This window comes from Parasteatoda tepidariorum, chromosome 10 (genome assembly GCF_043381705.1).
Source record: "Parasteatoda tepidariorum isolate YZ-2023 chromosome 10, CAS_Ptep_4.0, whole genome shotgun sequence".
In the NCBI taxonomy this organism is placed as follows: Eukaryota; Metazoa; Arthropoda; class Arachnida; order Araneae; family Theridiidae; genus Parasteatoda; species Parasteatoda tepidariorum.
The window spans coordinates 78,518,530-78,538,035 of NC_092213.1; the positions used below are offsets into that span (position 1 = coordinate 78,518,530).

The window sequence follows — 19,506 nt, forward strand, 5'->3', positions numbered from 1 at the left end:
AGAGATAAAAAATAATAGCTTGTGAAGGGCACATAACATTTTGATAAAAAAATTCAATCAAAAATTTTACCTCGCCAAATCAAGATTGTGAGAGAAGAATGTTTTTAAGAGTAATTCGAGCACAGAGATGCCAACTTGCTCCGGACAGCAAATATATATTTCAAAGTGGTAGTTTATCAATTGTGATTCTTGGTTCAATAAATTCAATTTAGCAGATTTTTATCCGCAATTATTTCTAAATAATGCGTAGGCTTATATAATTCATCACTTTATAGTAGTTATGTCATGATATACGTTTTAATAAGCAAGCAAAAATAGTCAAATATTTGCAAAATTTAATTTGTAGTTATTTACCGTTTTTTTTAAAAAATTATTCTGGCGTGTCCGGAGCAGTTGGCATCTCTGCAATTAACTTTAACAGCATTTGTCCTCTTCTACAATGGAATCTGAATCTAAGAAACTACAAATGAGTTGCAGTTTTTTTATTTGTATATTTTATTTTTATATTTCGGTTTTTCTAAAAAATAATTCATTCCCCTCTCTCTTTGTAATAGTTTCAAGAACAATGGATAAGATTTTCATATCCCCTAACTGTCATGTGCATTCCCTGCTTTTCAATGGAAACATGATTTTAAAAACGATCTCTTTTGTTTGAGAGAAAGGAAAAGGCAAATAATCTTTATCTAAAAAATTAATTAAACGCATCAAAAGATTGAAACTAGAGTTCATAGAAATAAAAGTTAAAGCAAAAGAAACTGTTTGTCCATTAAACAAAACAAAATTTACAAACAGATTTACTGTGAAAGAATACATTATGATGAAAATTACTTGGAAAAGAAATGAGATTGGGTTGAGTTGAATAGTTTTTGACACCGTGAGTTAAAAATTTATTGAAAAGAAGCATAGCCGTGCTGATGTAGGCAGGCATAACGCACAATGTTAGAACAACACTACACATCTTTAAGCGAGGAAGCGCTACATCCTAGCGGTATTAAAGAAATTTTATTCTGGATGTCTTTTTAAGGGTGTGGTTGGTTCAGAGTTTCTGTTTATAAACGACAAAGAGCAGCCGCACAATAGAGTTTTGGTATCGGACACACTATAAAGTATTGTCCGTTTGCAAAGGCCTGCCTAATCCTCGGACCTGAATCCTATGGAGCCAACTCTTTGCAGACGCGTTTCACAAAAAACACGCTCTCCCTGAACTGTGTTAGAGCTGATAACCGCCTTGAGAGAGATGTGGGACAATATTCCCTAAGACACTCACATAGTTTAGTGAACAGCATAAATAAAAGATGCAAAACATCCATTATTATCCAAGGTAATCATATATCTTACTGAGATTCTCATACCTGTTTCATTCTGGCAAGAAGACAAATTTTTCATTTTTTTTTTTTGATGTGACAATATTTGTACCATTTTGCATTATTAAAAATACACATATTTTCCATATAATGTGTACTTACAAGGGAAACTAGGGAAGCGTGACTCGCCAATTTTGAAATAAACTAGTGGGATGTATGCCTTATGAGGAATAATTTTAGGGGGCAACATTCGTTTCGGCCCATAGAAGGTCCTGTGAGAGATAAAAAATAATTCAATATATAGAAAAATAGGTATTTTATTACTTCAATGTAGACTATTAGTTATTGTAATTGTCTCATAATCTAATTAATTTGTAATTAATTGGATAATTAATTAATTTGCTAATTAATAAATTAATCAGAAAATTAATTAATTATTAATTTATTAATTGATTTGCAATTACATACTCCAATTCATTTGGAAAGTTTTTTAGAAAAAAAAATTTAAAAATTTGATGTAATTTTTTTTATTTTTAAATTAGCCTAACAGGTTTTTCTGAAAAACTACAGATATATAAAATTTTCGAAATCAATTTTGACAATCAATGTGCATTATATAACTAGTACATGAAAGTACCACAAAATTAATCGGAGTATGAGACAATTACAATAATTAATAGTCTGCACTGAAGTTATAAAATACCGATTTTTCCATATATTGAATTATTTTTAATCTCTCATAGGACCTTCTATGGGCCGAAACGAATGTTGCCCCCTAAAATTATTCCTCATAAGGCATACATACCACTAGTTTATTTCAAAATTGCCGAGTCACCCTTCCCTAGTTTCCCTTGTTAGTTTCATTTCTTCAAAACTAAGTCTATTATTTATTCCGGGAAATGTAACTGTTATTATCAACAATTATCAAGCTATATATAAATATATATATATTCGTGTGATTCTTCTCCCTAACTTTGCGCTGTTCCCCGAGTCAAGATGAAACTCGGCAAGTTCATTATTCAAACTACTAATAGCCATTCTAGAAAATTAAGTTATGTGAAATGCGAAAGGAATTCTGGACGTCAAAGAAGATTTAAAATCCATCGTTAATAGAACGAAGTTGTTTAAAGCTTTGCCTTTATCTATTGATTGTTTTCTACTTCTTCTTGAAAAGCCGCCCTCAGTTCAATAATTGTGCAGATGGCTTTGAAATGCAATGATAAATTAGTCGCGATCTACAAGCAGACGGAACGGAACTGCTGTGGTTATCTTAGGTTTAAACGAAAAATAATGAGCAAATTCTAATTGGAGAAATAATTGCACAACTCTGGCTAATAGGTTATGGAAAATAGGTTATGGGAATTATAATTTTGTATAATATAGATTTAGCTACAAATAAATGTTCTGTTTATGTTAAATGCCGTTAACTTTCTATTTTTTTAAAAAACTCTAATGGTATACTGTTTGATTTGAGAAACGGTAAAAAAAGGTTTTTTTCTCCAAAAAAATGCCTCATGTAAAAAAAAAAAAAAAAAAAAAATTCTGTTACAAAGTTTGGATCATTTTATGATTTGAAGGTCTTATATTGGAATATTTAAATTAATATATTAACACGTTGAATGCTACGCTAATTTAAGAAAATAAAAGATGTAAATAATAAAAGATAAAAAAATTAAAAGCATTAAAAATTTACTTGAATTATGTGTTTCGAATAATCTCGGCTTCGCAACCGTTTCAAAGAAAGGTTTTTTTTAAAATTTCCCCTCAAGTTATGATGTCCTGTTTTCAAAAATGTTTTAGTTCAAAAATAATTCATTTGCATTCATGCTGAAAATTGTTAAAGAAACCGGAAAAATTGTTTTTCATTTGATTTCCAGCCAGCAGTCTTCAAAAGTTAACTATTAGAGCATTTGTTTTCCCCAAATTCAACAATAAATAAATCAATAAATAAATAAAACTAACTGCATCACGGTTTAAAATTTAAGAATGAAAAATTAGGCAAAGAGGTTGCAAATTCTTTTATTATGCCTTTCTCCAGCAAAAAATACATTAGATCTAGAGGCTTTTAATTCTGATTTATAATGCAATATCAATTTAATAACAAGACTGCGTGCATTCAAATTAAAATCAATTCAGTCAGAATATATTATATAAACTTTCGAAGGAGGTTCGAGAAGCTTCTTATTCTGCATTATAGTGAAATAAAAAAAATAAAACTAAGACTGCGTGCATTCAAATCAAAACTCAATCAGAAAATACTAAATTAAACTAGAGACCATCAAATAAAATGGTTACTAAAAATGTAAAAACTTTAACTTCAGATTACTTATGGTGCCAAAGAGAAACTCTCGAATTTAAATTAAGTATTTTAAATGACTTACTCCAAAAAAAGGGAAAAAACTCAGTTTAATAACGATTTTTATAATGCAAAATTCATATTATATAAGATAACAAAACTTAAGTGACATTTTACTTTAAATATAGTTCAGGTCTTAAACATTTCTAAGCTCGAGATAATAAAAAAAATTTGAATAAAGGCTTTTTAATGAGCTTTGTGTTGACTGAGGCATAGCTTTAACGAGAACAGACTTCTAATGACTTTCTAAAAGTCCTTATGACTTCCTAATGACCTTAAGCTCATTAAATAGAACAGAATTTAAAAGAGGGAGCTAATTAAAGTAATTATTTTAAATTTGAATGCTTAGCGAAGAACCATGTTTTTATGGTATTGGCGATAAACTGCCAAGAAAATGATTTACTTATGTTTTGCTCAGAAGTTAAGCATGATATGTTTATTTAGTTTACATATTAAAAATAATAGTTTTCAACTAAGATTTAAAACTTGTGAGGAAATTGTCGATAAATTTTAACATGTTTGATACAATTATTTATAACCTGAATAAAAAATCAACAAAAGTCGAAGAAAGGCACTTAAAAAGGAAAAATAAACTCAACTTTTTTTATTTTATTCCTATCTCAATAATTAAGTAGATATCAAATACAAATTATCAATATTTTCCCCTTATAAGCAATGAAAAGGTCTTGACATTTTAATAAATAACAAGAAATATTTTCTTTTAATCAATTAAGGTGGATTCTATTTGTTCTTGCGGTGGTGATTTAGTTTTTCAATAACCAAAAGTACCCAAGTTAATCAAAACAAAAATAATTTGAATGAATAAATCAACAAATAAAAACTACATCACAAATCAAAATTCTTGATGGTCCCATCAAAAAACTTTGATAATTTATGTTGGTTTCAGTGCGCTTCATGATGGTCCAATATCATTTGATGGTCGCCATCATCCAACATTTTTACTTATGTGTGCATGGTTTTTGATATGTCAACAGACTTTCATCATTCTGTGATGGAAAATGTTACTTTAATACTATGATGGTTAACCATCAAGAGAAGTTTGACTCTCATGGACCAAGAATACGTGATGGTTCCAACTAAAGATTTCTATGATGTTTTAATGGGAATTCCTATTGGTTCTCAGGATTATACCATCAAAACCATCATAAATCAGTCCGTATTCCTATATTGGGATGATGGTTGTTCATGATCGTTCCAACATTTGATTTCTAAGATGCTATGATGAAAATTAGTGAAGGACCATATTGGTACAACAATGCATTTCCACGATGGCTTAATAATAATTCTTGTTGGTTCAGCAGGAATATACTATCAAAACAATTAGACTATTTTTTTATGTTCGTCTATCATAAACCAGTCTGAATTCTTACATTGAGGTGATGGTTGGTGATTCATGATCGTCCCAAAATTTGATTTCTAAGACAATATGATGGGAATTTCTGATGGTTTCACATGAACAAACCATCGAAATAAGTTGTTATTTTTATGTTGGACCATCATAAATCAGTCCAAATTCCTACAGTGAGAGGTGATGGTTACTTATGTTGGTCCATCAATGGAAAACCATCAAAAATTTTGACTTGGGATAACATGCCGAGGCTAGTAATCTTAAGCCTTCCTTTCATTTTCGAGCAAAAGATACACTTTTATATAACACATTAGCACTCACTGTCAGTGAGGAATAAAAGTGTAAAAAAAAAATCATTTCTGACTTTGTTTAAATCTTGGTAAAATAATTGTCATTGGAAAATTAGCTTTTAAGTTCATGCTTTCATACATAAATATTGATCTGATAAACGTTGATCAACATGCATTGCAGGAAAACATTTAATATTTAATTTTCTTCACTTCAATGAAATTATTTATCCTGAACTGATTTTATTCAACAACAACAAAATCTGTGTGAAATTATTTTTTTTAATAACGTATATTCAAACTTATTTTATTCATATTTGCTTTCTACAGAAATGCCTTATCTCTTCTGTTGATATTTAAGCAATTATTCTCGCTTTATTTAAAATATTTCTCTACCCAATCTTAATTAGTATCGAATAATCGAATATAAAATAGTTTAATCTACGGAGAGTTAATAATTGGCTGCTTAACATATGTTTTAATTATCATGATGCCAATAATTATATCAACTTTCAAAACTAAAACATTGAATCGACCCAGGGAATATAATTTTTTTAGGATATAGAAAAGAAAAAAGATTAAAAATATTTTTTTAACTTTATTGCTTATTTTTTCCCCTCAACATGTAAATACGTTTGATTTTATAGATAAAAACTTCAAGCATAATCTGCTATGCTTTTTGAAGAATAATAAGTTTTCCGAGGAAAAACAAATTTATTTTATAATTATTTATACTGTAAGCTGATAATTAATCAAGATAAATTATGCAGTTTTTAAGTTCTGAGATAAATTATTAAATGTTTGAGGAAAAGAGAATATTTTGCTAAGAATATTTGGGTGGGTGTGTGATTATTAATTTAATGAAAAAATTTTAATAATTTTAATAATAACGTATCACAAATGATTCGAACATATGGACTAGATGAAGATTGCTTGCATACTTTGTGCTACTTATAAATTAAGTAAAGCAATGTGAAAAAAGTACAAACAATGGCACAAAAAATGAACTAACCCTTGTTTCGTTTTTATAAACATGAAACTTCTACAGCTAATTAAATAGGGTCAAGCTTGAATACAGAAGAATACATAAGAAACAGGTGAGGGGATGGTGTGAGAAACCCAGGTCTGCAAGATGTAAAGATTAAATTAATGAGTTAGTTTTATTATTAGAGTTTTTAAAAATATTGCAAGTCCAACAAGTCAATATCAGAAGCTGAAAAGCATTCATGAATATCCCCCCTCACTTGTTTCCTATCTCCCTTCTTTTATGATCTAGTTCAAATTTCCCTATTAATTAAACTACTTTTTGCAACGTCAAACGTTTTCTTTAGTAATTTTAGACACTGAGAAAGATTCTTACTCGTAAGCCTTAGCATGTTCATTTGTGTGCTTTTTTTCATGCTGTTTTATTGCTTTATTCGCGTGTTCAAAGATTGCCCAAATGAGAAGTGAACATGCGCTATAGCTTCAAAATACAGCAGCATTAACAGCGCGCATGGTGCGGACAAAGTACCTCAACAGAAGTAAGACGCAGATTGCGTACAATTAAATTTTTCAGCTAACATGAGAACATAAAAAGTGAATGTAAATGACAAATTAATGTGAATTTAAATAATAATGTCAATGTAAAAAATCAAGCTTAAAATGGCTGAATCGAGAACAGAACAATGCACTGAGGGAGCATCAGTTATGACTCTTATATCTTCGATTAGCTAAACTTTCAGAAGTAATGAATTCATAGGAGATCCTGATGTTTATTTGTCCTGGTCTTGACAGATCCTATTTATAAAACTTTTATTTATATAATTTACTCTCTGCAGTTCAACCTAGATAATGATCATCACAAACACCCAGGATTTGACTATAAATAATCGCTGCACACTCCGTTACTTCAACTAAACATTGCACTGCTGTGCGTTATTCTGCAATGAAAGCGCGCATCATGATATGACTTTACATTCACTTTCAATGCATTCAGAGAAGTGGTTAATAAACTTTATGAAATATAAGGACCATTCTTCCTACCTTCCCTTAGAGCCCGGAATCATGCCTTCATATACTCTACTGTATTTTAATCCTTTATACAGACAATTATTTTACAGTAGTATTATGTCGAAATATATATGAGATTGAGTTGTAAAAAGGAATTCATTTAGCTTATTACCCAAAATTAATTAGAATTTTAATAGCATGTGTTTGTTGGGAGAAGGCGGGATTTTTAAAAATTTTATTTATTGTACAAAATTGCTCATAAACTTGAATTTACGTGCTTATAAATAATCAAGTTTATAAATTCCATAATCTTTTTTAACCTTTGAAAATTTTAATTCCTGCTTGGTCAACCTATTATAAATAAACTCAGTTAAAACGCTCAAATAAACCTCCTTATAACACACAAGTGAAAAAAGCTCCTTAATGTTGTCCTCTCCTCTTGAATCAAAGCAAATCGTTTAATGTTGTCTAAGTTTACGCAAATGAAGCCATTCTTAGGTATTTTTTCTTTTGTATTTTCTGAAGTTATCAGCAGATGACCGAATAAATCATAGGTGGGAAAATAGAACCCCTTCAATACACAAAAGTTCATAAAGTGGGTGGCACACATACTTCCCATGGCCTTAAAAAAATAACGTATTTTTGAGGTTAACAGATTTAAAAAAATACACCTGATGTAAAAAATGAGGTTATAATTTTTTTACCAAAAATAACCTTTATAATAATAATAACGAAAATTGAAGAGAAAAAGTATAAAATACATAACTACAAATTGCGACAGCGCTAAACTGCTAAGGTCACAACTGGAAGAATATTTTTAAAAAAAATTTAGGATGAAATAAACCTTATAAGAGAACTGAAATAAACACCACAACAGGAGAAAACCGTAAAATATTAACACGGAATAACAAACTAAATATCACCTTTGAAAAACCACAACAGGAGAAGCCGGAAAGTTTGAAAGAGGAAACAACATCCTGAAAATCAAGAAGGAAAAATACTAAAAGGAAATTAAAGTGGAAGCACTAACATACAAGGCAGCTTCGTCTGGGAAGCATTATCATGCAGTCAGTAGGGAGCAGTTTCTGCGTTTGGCGATAAATTACCACAAACAACCGTAGACAGGTCTCAAGAAAAACGGAAAAAACCAAGAGCGGGTCAAACGATGACTATATACCGTAATCTGGAAAGTAGAAGTGGAAATGCAGAAATTACCAGGAAACATAATTTTTCTGATGAGCTTAAAAAGTTGCATATTTGAGTACCAAATGAGTAAGTGGGTTCGAGTATTAAACTAGTATGTGTATAAAGATTTAGATTTTAAGTCTAAGAATGAAATTTTTATTAAAGATATAGATGAGAAAAAATAATAAACTTTATAAACATTAAACTTAATAAATAAATATACACTATAAATTCAATATACTCCCTAAAAATTGAGCTTGATAAATCGATTGTAAATACAGACTGTAACCCTATTAATACAGACAGTAACAATGTTGATATCATAAAGTTATGTATTACTTCGCCTCAAAAGGCGTTTCTCCTCTGAATTAGGTACCTGTCCATTAATCTATTAAGGATACCATTATCCAAGAGAAATTTACGTAGAGATTTACAGTTTTTTTAAAACCATTATTGCAAATAAACTTAGTTAGATTAATATGAGATATAATAATATTTCTATAGATACTGATAGATATATGACTAAACTAAACTCAGTAACACGACAGCCCACAAAGGGTTTGATCAGCCTATTGTGTCCATTTCAGTGTTCTTGACCTTAGAACTCTAGTGTGCAAGAGTAGATGTTCTAGTTGGGTGGTCAGTCCAACACGGAACCCCCTCCTCTCCCAGTGTTTAGTTCCCAAGCATGCTTGGTACTCATTTTATCGAATCACTGAAGAAATGAAAGGCTAAATCAATCTTGCCCGGATGAAAATAAAATTCTTCCCCAATTATTGTTCAAAATATATGAAAAAACTATAGTTAAATAATAATAATAATTTAAAAAATATGTCTCTTAAAATAACAGTATTCACAAATGATTTCTGATTTTTGTTATTTCTCAAATATAACTTACATTTCTTTTCCTAATAAAATACACTTTATAAATAATTTCAGAACAAATTTTCGATTACTCAATATGTTTTTAAAAGAGAAATGAGTATAAACATCTAACTTAAATATAGCAAGCAAGAGCATTTACAAAAATATATATGCAAATCTTTTTTTTTTTTTTACTTTTAACTAACTCTATTGTCGAAAAGTGTGTTTTTTTCACACTTACTTGAAACGAAACAATCTTAAAACACAAACCTTTCAGTAAGAAAAAAAATATAGATTCTAAAAGCAGTTACAACTTCCTCTATCACTCTGTCTTGCGAAAGATGAATGACTTTGAAACACTTTTTAACGAGAAGAACACTGAAAAAAGTCATTTAAGAGGAAGTCTATTAATACGATATTTCCATGTAAAACAATTAGTAGTCTCAAGTCTATTGATAGAAACAACTCCTTCGCTTCTGGTAATCGAGATGCCATAAAAATACTTGAAATTGCTTTTCCATAATGCTAAAAACGTAGGAGGTTTAAATTACATGGCTGCCAATTTTTACGGTTTTTTCTAAAAATAATTCACATTAATATAGATTTGACAGAGTAATAACATCTATATAATTTAACTTTTTATTTAAATTTTTGTGACTATTCTTAACTGCAGAGATGCCAACTTGCTCCGCTTTGTAAAATAGTATTTTCTAGTGGTAGCGAAATTTAAGTTACTTTTAATTTAGTATTTTTCATTTTAAATATTTTTTTCACCACTAAACATCAAAAATTATATAAAATGTAATAATTAAAATTATATAAAATGTAATATAAAAAATTATATAAAATGTAATAAGTACCATATAAAATGCAACGTTTAAGCATCAATCTATTGGTTACCCTTATTAAAATGTAGGCGTAACTATCCTTCTTTACTGGATTTTACTACATAATATGCTACCACTTTATCGAACTATTCCAGGAAGCGGAGGAGCTTTCATCATTCGTTATTGCAGAACTGGTCATTTAATGTTTAAATAGCCCTTACCATTCAACTAAAGCATACCTGCCAACTTTAACTCTTTCCGAGAATGGATTTTCAGAGTGGTTGTAAAACAATAGACGAAAAACAATTAGACTGAAAAATATATTTATATTTTGATTCCGTTGATTTAAGCTCAAGTAAAGATTATTATGCTTTTACATATTTATTGTAATTATTTATATGTAGTGGTAGTCAAACTCATTTATAATTATCATTATAATTCAAAAAGTTAATTGGAATAACCTGAGTTTTGCTACCACTTTAAATATGAAAANGTTGTCAACTTAAGATTTTTCAATTGCAACGTATTTGTTTGCTTACAATTGAAGTTTTAATTCCATTTTAATACCACTGGGAAAAATGATAATGGAAAGGATTAAAAGTTGGCAGGTATGTTAATGTATAAACAGCTCTTACCGTTCAACTAAAGCTATAGTATTTTATTTGTACATTTTTATTTATTTTTTTACTTGGTAGTTATTATAATTTTAAATCAAAATTACTTAGTAATTATTATTTAGTATTTATTATTATTTCAATTATTTTATCTATGCAAACGTTTAATAATTTTGAAGAATATTTCATGCATTTTTCATAGTTATTATTACACATATTTATGCATGTTTGTGCTCGCTCTGAATACAAAAACGGCTTGTAAGGCCTTGTCAAATTGCAGCACAGATTGCACAAATTCGAGAAGACTTTCACAATGATGCAATCATGGTTACCGCGGGATTCGAACGCGGTACCTCCACTCTACAAACCATTTGGTCAATCGGTGATATCGCTCCGCCAGAAAAGGTCACTATTTTTAAAGAGTGTTTTTTTTTCTTCAGAAAATTTACATATTGATTTAAATTAATTATATGTAATAAAAGAAATAAGTATAAATCAATTTTGTTCCCGAAAGATAAAAGTACTAACGGATATAGCTAGTTCTTACTTTATAATTAAAAGTAAAGATTAAACGAAAAGTAAACCAGAAGATGCTACAGCTTGTGTCATTTGCCCTTATCAAGATGGAGCACAATTGATTTTCTTGGCAACATGCTTATTGTTTACTTTTTAACACGTTGAATGCCATGGGGGTCACCGGTGACCGGCGAAGCCAAGATTATTAGAAACACACAATTAGAGTAAATTTCTAATATTATTATCGTTACTGAAAGGGTTTGAAAAAATTTATGCAATATAGAACACACAAAAATAGTTCTATTTATATACACAGAAATGCCAACTTTGCTCCAGACAGCGAATAAATATTTTCAAGTGATAGTTTATTACTTGCGATTCTTGGTTTAATAAACTTTTATCCACCACTATTTCTAAACAATTCGTAGGCTTATGTAATTCACCATTTTGCTCATTAACGTCTTGCTAAACCTTTTAAAATACTAGCAAAATCTGTCTAATGTTTGCAAATTTAGTTTGTAGGTATTTACTGTTTGGCCACAGACGGGCAAGCCGCGTAAAATTAACGTGGCATTCAACGTGTTAACTATAATCTATATTTTTAACAAGGTAGTTATTGACCATTTCAAGGCAATGAAATAAAAACTGCTCCTCTGATTTTTGATAACATTATAAACCTCTAAAATTGAAATAGTTTTTATATCTTACACTAGGACTTTATGACTCACTTTAAGTTTTGAAAAGTGAAGCAAAAAACTTATTTTTAAAATGCATAGGGTCATAGTTTTTATTTCTTTTCTTAATTAAAATTTCGGTTCAAATTTTTCTCCTCTTCCTCGTTTGTAGAGTTTTGATCCATTATACAAAATCAAGGATTTTGTTGGATCTGTAGTTATTTTGACAATAACTAGGGACAAATAGTACTGGGAAACAATTTTGTTTCCAGTTGTATGAGAGTTTTTGAAGCGATGACTAGTTTATGTTTTGAAAAAAGTTCATCAGAATCTTGGCGCATAATTATTGCTTCCAATTTCAGAAAGCCTCTACACTGTTTTTTGAGTAATTTGGTTAGTTGGTGTCGTATCCACTATTGAATCATAACTCATGGTGTCTTTGCTATCTCTATGGCATTAAATGAATATAAATCTTCCTCTGTAGGGTAGTTTAAGAGGTGAAGGCCTGCAGTGCTGTTAAAAACATGATATGGAGTAAGTTCCACATTAAGACAGTTGCCACAGTTTTGATATTTACTAGACCCATCTGCAGAGATTTTCATGTTCTTATGATGTTTTGTTCTTAGTCTGATGAGAGTGGTGGCTGTCTTCCTGTCGATGTCAAGATTAGTTATTTGATCGTGGGCCTTGATTTTTAAGGGGGTGAATAGTCTTGTCTTTGCAAAAGTATTTGCATCTGCCAGCGTAGTGGGGATTGTATTTTGATTTGAGTAATTTGCGCAGACTATATAAAAAGTGAGCCAGTTATGCGCGTGAACCTAACTTCCATTATAAAAATACATGACATAAATTTATCTTAATTTAAAATTCATTTATTGGAGCAATTGTGGTAGTTGACAAATAACTATAAGGCAAACAGATCATATTCATAAATTAAATAGATTTTTAGACATATATTTGCTAGTATATTTTTTACCAGATTTTCTATTAAATGGCCATGGTATCAACTGGTTTACTAGCATGATATTTCCGATCAGACTGCATTTAAGAAACCGTGTGGGGAGGGGGCTTGCAGCTACAGGATGCGTTGTTTCAACGAATGCCTTACCACGAAACGAATAATAATGTTTTAATGAATAATTTCTCTTTTTGGATTTGTCTTATTTTAAACGTTTTGTGAAGATATAATAACAATTAGTGACAACAGTTTAATTTTGGCATTATTTTATTTGTGTAGAAGCAAAATCTGCGCCATATACTCGGTATATAATTATCCCGAACTCAAAGTATTTCTTTTCCCGTAATTTATTATGTTACATGAAATAGAAATTAACTTTAACCGCTGTTTGGCGCAGCATGCCTTTTTTTTACTTTTGTACCGTTAAATCCTTCATTTATTTCAATTAACTTCATTCTAATTGAAGAGATCAATGTTTTGAGCAGATAGCACATAGATTTGTTTTCCATGTCTGGGGAGATGTTTGCATATTTGTGTTTTTATGTGAAAAAGCAATTTCACAGAAGCGACATACGACTTACATAAGTAGTTTTAACTAGTAAAAAGTAATAACCAGGGTATTATTTATATTGTAGAGAATACTAGTAGATAACCAAGTTTGAGAAGAGTTGGTTTAAGTTTCGTTCTTTAACTCCATTATTTCTTGAAGTAAGATAAGAGAAATTTTCCTTTACATTTATCTTTCGTAAATNGGAATCGCAAATTTTGATTGAAAATTTTAGGTTAGACAGGACATTTGCAAGCCGGGACCTTAGGCAGTAAATTCTAATAAGTAAAGTAAACAGTGGTTGCTTAACGTTTAAAAACAATTAGTTTTACATTTCTAGTGGTTGGAAACGAACTAGTTTTATAAATAAAAATAGCTCTTTAAACTTTCCGCTCTACTTAAGATTTTGTTTGACAATAGAAAAATCCATGCTTTTAATGATTGTTTCTTGGTCCAATACATTTTATTTAATAATGATTCTGACCACCTCAATTTAAGGTGGAGTTATTTTTAAGTACTAGGAAAACTAAAAAATACTTCTTTTCTGAACTTACTTTTAAAAATGCTTTCTTACTACTACTTAATATTTTTATCGAAATATAACAGTATTAGCTGTTTTTAGTTTGAAACTTAAGGCTCCTCCCACTTTTTCTCATAACTCTCAGAGAAACACCGTCAAATCTTCGCCATCACCAACATACAAAGCATCCCGGTCGGAATTGAAAGGTTTCTCCGCGGGCGAGGTCCGATTCAGTGTTATAATTACCAAGAATTTGGCCACACTCAAAGAGTATGCAACGCACCTTCTAGATGTGTGAAATGCTCCGCCAAACATCGATCATACGAGTGTCACAAGGATATCCACACACTGCCTAAGTGTTGCAACTGTGGAGAAACTCATACTGCTAACTACACGGGGTGCAAAGCTCGTCCCTACAGGACTCTCATGCTATTCCATCCACAACAACTGGACTAGCTCACAGATTGGTAACAATAGTAAAAGAACTACAAGAACTCTTAAAAAATTAAGAAGTGCTCCGACTATTGCAGAAGATCATGGGGGAGACCACTCTTGTACAGTAACATTTTATTGCCTAAATTTGGACTTTTCATTGTAACTCAGAACTCTAATTCGTATTACTATTACTACACTGCTTAATATAACAAATATAGAAAATAATTCAGTTCAATAAAATTGAAGTTGTTTACACTAGATGTCGCCACTAAGGTTTGGCAAAATTTCTGAAATATATTCATGATTATAGATTACGACTTATGTTTATATTTTTATCAACATGTTCAATTTTACTTAATGCTCAATATCAATATCACTATTCATATATCTATGACAATTAATGCATATTTTTCTTATCAAATTTGTATATAATGACGAATGTATATTTCTTCAATCATGGTTGTATATAATGACTAATGTATTTCTCTAATCATGTTTGTATATAATGACTAATGTATATTGCTCTAATCATGCTTGTATATAATGACTAAATTCAAATTGATTGTACTTTTTAAATGTTTTTAATTTATCAAGCAAAGAGCTTGACCCCTAGAATTAGCTACCACAATGTTGCAAAACAAAATGTCTGTAATCCAACTATAACTATATATATTTTTATGATGTATGGGATAGGGACCGCTGCGCGGCCAGATGACCAGTTTCTTGTAAATAAAGAAAGAAAAAAAATTGAAATTTAGTTATTCTAATTTGGGACAAATTTACTGAGGAAAAAATTTAAAAGTACCTTCCAAAAATGTAGCATTATATTTTTGCTAAATTTGTATGTTTCCTGGTTTAAATTCGATTGGTATTAGGTTTTTACTCACCACTTCTGAGTAATTCAAAGCCTTATGTAGTTGCGGCTTTACTTTGTTACAGCTATGCCTTATTGAAAATTTTAAAAACTACAGTTACAAGCTCAAGATGGAAAAGTGTTTGATGGAAAATCTTATTGGGTAAGAAAGTATTTGTGCTGATTTGTCCATATCTCATAATTGAAAGAATCCTCAATTCAATTTGCAAATAATTATTTGTTGTAACATCTGGTCATAAAAACACTATTTTTTTTCGAATTCAGACAATTTAGGTCAACTGTTCACACAGAATCCTGTTTTAACAAAGACAGGAGTTTAAAACTGACGGAAGAAGATTCTATACATTCGACAACTTCCTACAAAAAGAACTTACAGCCTCGTCCTGACTATCAAAAAGTTGCTGAATTGATGGTTTTTATTTCTGACTGAGACACCTGAAAGAGGAATGCACTGGCTCAAATCCGGTGCAACGCATCGTTGGATGTCTTCCATTTTGAATCTTGCTAGTAAGTTTGCTTTCAGTGCTTAAGCAGGATATGATAAAATCATGGTCAGTAAATTAGAAGCTAAAAACTGTTCTAAGTTAAAAACTGGCTCTCTTTATCCGGTGGGATTGTGCATCGTACAATCATCTTAATCTTCGGCATGACTTGAACAAATATTGCAGGCATGATCCACTTATTTCAAATGCATCTATTAAAGCTTGGAAAAGTACTGAAGTACTTTACCGAAGAATGCGTCGTGTTCGTGCAATTTTCAAACTGACTTTCTTCCTTCGAAAGAACCGATTGCTGAAACATTGCTCTTAATTATTCTTAATCACAGAACTAAACTACGATCTCTTATTAGGCCTAAATCCCGGTTTTGAATCACAGCATGGAAATTGGCCCCAAGTGACTAGTTAAACATGTCTGCGAATGGAATAATGATCCCATTTCCCAAGAAGGATTTGTTCGACGCGAAAAATAGAGATTAATTTGTCAGAAAGGTATGTGAAGCTAATTCAGACCTTTGAAACTAGTGTTACGAATGATGAAACGTAAAAACAGCTTTTATTGCAAGTGGTCGATTGTCATCGGAAACAGATTTACAATTTTCAAAAATCCACATTGGATAGAGTTTAAAATGATTGTGATAAAATTTCATTTAATTAAATGTATAATGCACTATCTAAACTAATGTCAGTACAACTATATATATTTATCTTGCTTCTCTCTATAAAAGAACTGTTTTCGATTTAAAAACATTTTGTGCTGATTTTATTGTGTATGAAAATGATATGGCTTACAGACAAAATCAGCAAAATCAGTGCTGTGCAATGGTCCAAACATCAACAAATGACTTAAAATGTTATATATATTCATATTTTACCAATCGAAACATGGGAAGGGTAAATTCATCTACATTCAAGCAACGATTTCCTGGATTAGTTATGTTAAAATTAAAGAGGAAGTAATAACAATTCTGTTATATTAAAATATCAATATTGAGGCGAACACTTTACGTTATTTGCCCTGATTAATAAATAATTTCAGTTATCTGCTTAGTAAGAGCTATTAATCTCTTTAAATGCGTCTTACAACTGTTTATTAATTATTGTAGTCATAAATATTTTACTGATTCAGAAAATAAGCTAGAAGTACAACTTGAACTACTAGTTTTTTAAAAACTTCTTTTCTGTATACAGTGACTTACAAAAGTGTTCGTACGCTTATAACTTTCAATGAAATAAGGCTTTATTCGTTAATTAAAATTAATATTTCAGAATGGTTATTTAATATTAAGATATTTAATATATTCTTAGCAAAATTGCATTGGAATATTTTTAAAACAAAGCAAAAGTAAATAAAATGTGGAATAATATTGAAAAATATGCAATATTGAAAAAAATATTTTAAAAGTAAAAGAAAAAATTATAAAAAAAAAATGTATTAAATTTTTTTTTTAAATATTTAAAAATGAAAACCTGAAAACAAATAAAGAAAAGATAAAATCTCGTTATCATCTCACACAATTATAAAAAAAAATACTTATATATATATATATATATATATATATACACTTTGATTTTCTCACTTAGGTTATTTAGATTTCTCAATTGTAGCTAATGTGATAAAACAATTGGGGAAAAAACTACCACAAAATGCGTAAAACTTTGAAACTATGTAAACTGTTTAAAAGTTGTTGATTTATTTACAAAAAGAGAAGAAAAAATCAATTTTATAATTTATATTTGTGAATAAGTATATCCCATATACTATATCCCTATCCTATAACAAGTGGTTGAATGCAGAGTCGAATTCCTTGGGTTATGCTGCCGTGGAATTGAAAAAAAAAAAAAAAANAAAAAAAAAAAGTATAAGTGCTTCACGATTGATTTTGAGAAGAATGGTTTAACAACTATCTTCCTTCTGTTGCTAATGCTATGAACGTTTAAACAGAATGTCAATAAACTGTTAAAACAAAATTTATTTTTGAATAAAATTTTCTTGCCAATATGTAGCTTATCGTACAAAGATGCCAAATATATAAAAATCTCAATTTTGAATTTTCTGTCGCTTTTGTTGATTTTTCAATTGCACGGCAGGCTTCGCCAAACTCAAACACTGTTTTCTGCTCTACGAACAATGCGACTAAATCAAACGGTGTTATAAACTGAGTTAGGTAAAAATAAAAAAGGCAAAGTGTAAAGAAAAAGTGTCACTTAGTGCCCGCGATTGCAGAACTGGTATTTACATAAATATTGTAATTCTTTGTGTGTTTTAAAACTTGAAAAAATTTGGAAAATTATCCCATCATCATGGCTTTGAGTGAATATGTTATAGTAATAGTAATGTAATAATTATAGTAATGTAATAGTTATAGTAATGTAAAAACATTACTATAACTATGCTCCCTATATTAGGAATTAAACAGATTTTAAATCCCAGAATTATTTCAGCGTTAATCGTCTCCTTTGACGAGTGAGACACGTTATGTAAATTATGCCATGAATACGCTTCCAGTTATTATGATACTATATTCTCATTTCTATGTTTCCTATGAAAAGATTTTCGCGAAATTTTAATTTAATAATTCTTTTATCTTAACACCTTCGTTTAGCGAGTTAGAAACTTTATGCATTTATTACAAATGGATAAAAAGTGATTTGAAAAATATGTGCTGTCAGTCTATTTCAGAGATAAATAATGCATTGATAACTACTATATTATATAAATGGCAATGTATTTAGTGCAGGCATCGGTTTAGATTTAATAACTCATCCACTAAAAAAATTTCGTTTATCATTCATTAAAAACTCAGTATAAGTTTCTAAATTTGCTGTTCCCTCCGGTATTTAAAATAATAAATAAAGTGGGTGTTGAATATTTATAGCGCATTTATTTTTATTGCGGTCAGATGTAGTTCTAAAAATTAAATTTACGAACTATGGAAGAAACGATAAAAACTGTTTTAAGTGCATAGCATTTTGTTAAGTGCAAATCATATTGTTTTAATTTAGTATCGAATCTTACCTATTTTGAAAAAGATTCGATAATGACAACCCTTTGCTTTAACAAGAGCTTGTGTTCATAGCATAGTTCACGCAATCAATAAACACCAAACGATAATCCATCCAGGAGCACAAAACAACTCAGTGTAACTCCGAGCATTATTATAACTGTCCGGTTTCGGGAGATGCATTTTCAGTTCTGAGGAGAACCTTTAAGTCGCGCGGGAAACACATGCTCTTAAAGGTATCCATGGAAACAGTCTCGTGACGTCACAGACCAGATAGAATATAAATGTATTCTCGTAATTCTATTCTTTTTTTCCCCCCAAGACTCCTCCAGAGACGATAACAAAAACAAGAATTTCTACGGATTGAACACCTTATCTATTTTTTAAAAAGTATACATCCTCCTTTAACTTTTCAGATAAAAGAACAACAAGTCTGGGATTTCATTCCTTGAAGAAAAAAAAAAGGTTCTATTTTCAGTTCTTTGTTTGCGAAAAAAATATTGGAACATTTTATTCATTTTCGATTTCAGAAACATGAGAATTCAGGACCTCAAGACAGGTGGCAAAAGGGACAATAGCATTGGGGTCCTTAACTCCAGTAGGGTTCTTGCACATAATAATTAACACAAAAATTCAACTTCATTAAAACAAAACTTCAACTTGGAATTAGGAATTTCGAAAA

General features: G+C 30.0%; 1 protein-coding gene across 1 annotated transcript in view; it reads right to left on the minus strand.

Annotated features, from left to right (window-relative positions):
* The window catches only part of LOC107457052 (uncharacterized), a 66,125-nt gene extending 47,096 nt beyond the window's left edge, over positions 1-19,029 (minus strand). Inside the window, exon 1 of the mRNA XM_016075094.3 lies at positions 18,839-19,029. The gene's annotated coding sequence lies outside the window, so the exon portion shown is untranslated. The remainder of the gene's footprint in view (positions 1-18,838) is intronic.
* Positions 19,030-19,506: the final 477 nt, after the last annotated feature.